Consider the following 6000-nt stretch of genomic DNA (forward strand, 5'->3'; position numbering starts at 1 on the left):
TGCCGGTTCAAGGGTCAAATGAATAAAGTCGGTCTACAGGAAGGCTTCAAACACAATATTTTTATATTAATATTTTCCTATTAATTAATTAATTATAAAATTATTTTTAAGAAAAAAAAGCCTCAAAAAAATATTTTTATACTAATATACATCTATAAAATTATGTTTAAGATAAAAAAGACCTCAAAAGAATATTTTATTACTAATATAGTTCTATTACATTAATTATAAGTTTATATTTGAGAATAAAATTTAATTAAATTATTATTTGTGTATGTTAATTTTTATTGATATTAAAAATGATAATTAATGAGTTAAAACCTTTATTTAGTCAATTATAATTTTGTTTACGAAGAGAATGATTAATTATTTTATTCTCTTATAATTCTATTTTCTTTTTTTATCTTTTTATCTCTTTGTGACTTCTCTTGTCTTTCCTTACTTTCTTCACTTCCAAGAGTCATTTTTTTAGGGTCTTGACATACTACATTTCTTTAATCTCATATTGTTTGTGTGTACCAATTTTCATTCTCATTTATGGTTAGTATATTTTTTTTTTTCTTTCTCTCTAGTTGTGTTGTTGTACTTTTCATTCTATTTTGGATTTATACTAAAATTAAAAATGTGTTTCTTTTGCCTAATTTTATTTTTTGGTACTTTTCGATTTACAAGTTTCAGGAATTTTTTGTGTATATTTTGACGAGGAACTGAAATTTTTCTACAACTATTAATTAGATTAGGGGTTGGTCTTTTGGTGCATAAATGAATTGGATTTCCTGTAAAAAGATAATTCAAGTTTAGGAAAAAAAAGGTTTACTATCGATTGAGAAGAACTTAAGTTTTTGTGAAAAACGTATTAGACGCAAAAGAAAACAATTTGATTAAAACATTGAGAACGAAATTATAAAATCTCTTCAAAATTAATTACTTTTCGTATATTGTAGATAAAAAAATTACCACACTTCACAGTAGATTTGAATAATTTAAAATATATGAAAATATTTTTTGTTTTTTATGCAGTGTTAAAAAATTAAAATCACTAGATTGTGTATTTTTGAAAAAAAAATACTTAAACCTTGAAATTTTTTTAAAATATGATAATTTGTTGAATAGTAATAAATTTGATTTATTTTCATAATTAAATATCGTAAGAGAAATTATATGTTTGAAAAATGATAAATCACATTCTTAATTATATAAACAATTTATATTCCTTTCCAAATGTAATGAATATATAACTTGTAGAATTTATAGAATAATGTTAATGTCAATAATGTCTCGAGAAATATTAGATGAAATTAATTATAATATTTAATAAATAACTTTTGTATAAAAAAACTCAAAATAATAAATTTTAAATAAAAAGCTTATTTTTTAATTTGTTTTAGGTTTTTCAAGTCGTCTGGTAAGAAGATTAGAATTAAATAATGGCAATTGCTTCCACAACACAAAATACTTACAATATATACACTGTATAGGGTTGCAACTATCACTAGAATGATAATTTTAAACATAATGGATATGATAAAGCAACTTGATTTTATTTAGTGTAGGCCAGACAATGAATATTAACCATTGATCTAGCAGCCTAATTCTTATAGCAAAAAACTGAGCTAAGAAAAAGTCACGCATTAGTAACAATAACGGATGGAATCAACGGGAACTGAACTACTATATGCTTCAAATGACTACTTAATTTTGCATAAACACGAAATAGGTATCGAGTTATTGAACAGGACTTGAAGCATCTTCAAATATAACACACATACCGTCAACATCAATTGCCTCAAGCTATCATCACCAACTCCCTCTGACACCACACCACCAGCACAATATCACATATGGACGCTAGAAGAACAACAAGCTAAAATTAGTATTTGGACAATGATCTAGGAACAGGAACACTTCAAGGAAACACCAACTATTAGGAATAAATAGTATTTGTACTAAAAATATATTCTCTAAAAATAGGAATAAACTCATTCAATATTATGAGTACCATGCAATAAAGGCTCTTGCTACTACTTATAAAGTTCATTAATAATCTTTGCCTTTAGCACTTATTATTTAAAAAAAGAAAAAACAGTATTGAAAGATGATGCAGATTGACCAGAAACTCATGTGGGATTTTTTTATAGCAAAGACAACAACCTAGGAAGCATAAAAAATCTTTTATTTATACTTTTTAAAATCATTATGTTCTAATTAAATACTTTGTCAAAACGAGCTAATTCATTTATCTAATATCCCGTCCCCACTTCTATTCTTGATATTTAATCAAATACTTATGAATATATATATATATATATATATATATATATATATATATATATATATATATATATATAAGTTAAAATAGTAAAACAACATGGCGTTAGGTTGGTCTGTCTCATTCGTGAGCTCGGATTGATCTGTCTCGATCGTCAGTCATGTCGGCCTATCTCGATCATGGGTATAGAGCGGACTGTCTTGTTCGTGAGTCTGGGCTGACCCATCTTGACCGTAAGCCTAGGTTAGACTGTGTTGACCGTGGGACTGGATCATCCGGTCATCGGCCCGACCAAGTTGGACCATCTCAATCGTGGGCCCTCGCCGTACTATCTCAGTCGTGGGCTCGTGTCGACCGTCTCAGTCGTGAGTTCGGTCCGACCGGTCTCAATCATGGGCCCGACCCGTCTAATATCGGTCGTGATCCTTGGCTGGACCGTGTATTAGATATTATAATGATGAGAAATAAGTCTTATATAATTTTACTTTAATTGTTATTAATCATAGGATCATTTTGGATAAAACATCATTGATATGAATATATCAATATGTGTGTATAGTATTCTTTATCAGATACAGAATAAAATATCTTAATTTTTAAATTACACATATAAATGATACACACAGAGATATGACCATTGAACTAATAGTTAATATTACCTTTGAATTGTTATTAGATTTCTTTTTTTTTTTTTTGAAGAAATATAGAATTTCCTTATACTTAAAATTATCTTACATCTTAAGTTTTGTTACTTGAATGATTATTGGATATCATTAAATTATTGTTAAATTAATGATTAATCAAGAAAGAATTCATCAATTTTTAGCAACAAGCTTGAGCTTTATATAAATCAAGATCTTACTCAGGGTATTATGAATGAAAGAAGGAAGAAATTGTTTATAATTTTTCATCATGTGTTAACTTATTAGAATTTGACAACTATAGATCATGTAGTTAACATAGAGCTGTAAAGATGGAAAAAAATAATATTAAGCTTCTAGTGGTTCTAAAGAAAGAGATGCATTATTATATTATGCCGCTAAGGAGTGTTGTTAAACGTCAACCATGATTAATAAATTAATGAGTTAATTTATTATAAATTTTAATAATAAACCTACCAAACACTAGTTAGTGTTTTAATCTTTGTTAGACGAAAAAATATTATTAATTAAATTAAAGAGTTTAATTTTATATAATCATTATATTTTCTTTAAGTTGAATATTTTTTTTTCTAAAGCAAAAAATATAATTAATATAAAATTTGAGAATTTATAAAATTTATTAACAAAATAAATATTTTTTAAAATATGATTTAAAAGAGAAATCTAACTAGAGAAGTGAACTTGAGAGATTTTATTTTAAATATAACAACAAGGAACATGATAACGGTGATATAATAAGTCCAACAAATAATAAATTTCTTCACTAACTCAAAAATAACAAATCTCACTATTGATGTAAATACAAGACCATCACATATTTGAAAGAAATAATTTTTAGTACCATCAACCCTAATTAAAATGTTTTTTCTAAAAATATTTTCTCTTGATTACTTGATACATACCAGAAAATAGATTCATTATTTCCGTTTGCTTTGTTATAAATTGGATTTATAACCTTGAATGTCCTGGTAAAAATGCTTTTTAAAAGCGTCAATATGCAGCACTTGCAGACCCATACAAACCAGCACAGATCCATCCTCATCAGGATCAGGAAGAAGAACGAAATCGCCATCGAAGTCATGTGTAGCTCGGCTCATACGAACCTCCTTCCCCCACCCAAAATCAATGCCATAGATAGGCAACCTCAACCAACTCACCACAGACAAATTGGGATTCCCATAGAAAGGCTCCCTCTCTCTTCCTTCTTCATGAAAATCTCGATGAAACCTTCTCAAATTCTTCTGATTCTTCAAGAACTCAATCTCCGACCTCACGTACTCATCGCTAACCCTCTCAATCGCCTCCCTTATTCTACTCGCCGTATACCCTAAAGGCTCTGACACCAAATCACCCGCAAGACAACATGTAACACTATCCAAAATGGCATTTCCGAAGTACGCTTTTGGCAAAGGAGGTTTCATGCGACCCCTCAAGTCAACGGTAACATTAAGCTCAGTTGGTTGGTTTTCTTTGTGCTTCCTTGCCTTGCTTGCACATCTCCATATGTGACCAGTCACACTCTCATAACGGGAATAACCACCATCATTTCTAGGCTTAGGCGAACTCTCATTTGCTCTCTTTTGCAATGTTTCAATTTGAGTTTTGCTTATTTTAAGGAAAACCATTGTGGTTTTCTTCTCCTTTTCCTCCCTGTTATCAGTTCGGCCCAGCAACAAGGGAGGATCATTGAGTTTCTCAAGAACGTGACATTTTGTTAGTGGCATCAAAGGAGGCTCTCCAGCACGTAAAACTTTCCGGTCAAGGAATGGAACCGTATGCAGAGACTCGCCCCGTGCAAACCTTGCCCACTCACGTATGAAGTGGAATGCACTTGATCCATCCACAACTGCGTGCGAAAATGTTATGCCAACAGAAATGCCACCGCACTTGAACTTGGTCAGCTGAACCACAAGCAACGGCAACTCGTGAATTGGGAGGGAGTAGTAGTCCACAGTGGGGGCAAGGTAGTGGTATTCCGAAGAAGATGAAAAATGAGAGAGATGTTGTACAGTTGATGAGGACTCTGCTTCAATGAATGGAACGCCGGTGGCATTGCAATCAAGTTCTAAACGTCCATTGTTTGTCCAATGCAAACGACCGACAAGTGGATAAAACGGCACCAGGACTCTGCTCAATGAGTCCTTCAAGGTGGAAGCAATGGTGTTGTATTGAGAGAGGCAGTTTTGTGGAAGACTGTAGAAGTAGACTAAGGCCTGGTGACCTACAGTGCCTGTTTGATTCAATTCAGATAAAGCTAAGCGTCCGCACCATGTTGCCTCCATTGGCCTCACAGTGCAGCTTGCTTTCACGGTTACCGACATTTTTGGCTTCTCTCGGACAAGATAACAAGATAGAAGGTTTTTGAGAGTGAATCAACGATTGAATAGGTTGATTTGATGTGGTTTACAGTCATAGGTTAAAATGAATTTCTGACAGTGCATGTTGATATATTAGTGCATCCACATAGCCCTAAGTATTTTTTCTCTCTATATCTCAAACCGGCACACCAAGAATGGAGAAGAGAGGATGGGGCTTGGCTGGGATTTAATGCACGATGCTCACATACACCATGCCCATTTATAGACATTTGATTACACATTGAAACAATGTTGAGAAGGTAATGTAAAATTTTATAATTTATAATTAGGCTTAAATACCTTTTTGGTCCTCATTTTCGTAGTGTTTGTTGCGGATGGTCCTCATTTTGACAGAATGTTTAAAATGGTCCTCATTTTTGCAATTCGTGTTTTATTTGGTCCTTTTCTGTAACGTCGTTTAAATCATTAACGGAACATTGTACATGTGGCACGGTTTGTATTAGGGTGTGTTACGTGTATTGTAAAAGTGTGGTAATTAGATATTTGGGGATAAATAAGTGAGGTAGGGTTTTGGTAAGAAATTTTGGGCAGTTGGTGAGTTTTGGCAATCTTGTTCCTCCATTCCCAATTGGTGTTGCTGCAATCTTCTTCTTCCTGCAATCCCATTATATAGGTATGTTACGGTCCCAATCTTCGTGCACTGTTGGTGGTTCAACGAGAAATGGATTAACTCCAAGTTGTAGCTGCGGAG

At 32.0% G+C, this 6000-nt stretch overlaps 1 pseudogene; it reads right to left on the bottom strand.

Moving 5' to 3' along the window:
• Window positions 1-3646: 3646 nt before the first annotated feature.
• LOC114177503 (spermidine hydroxycinnamoyl transferase pseudogene) lies at window positions 3647-5464 on the bottom strand (annotated as a pseudogene).
• Window positions 5465-6000: the final 536 nt, after the last annotated feature.

This window comes from Vigna unguiculata, chromosome 3 (genome assembly GCF_037176805.1).
Source record: "Vigna unguiculata cultivar grain cowpea cultivar isolate G323 ecotype 2 chromosome 3, ASM3717680v1, whole genome shotgun sequence".
Lineage (NCBI taxonomy): Eukaryota > Viridiplantae > Streptophyta > Magnoliopsida > Fabales > Fabaceae > Vigna > Vigna unguiculata.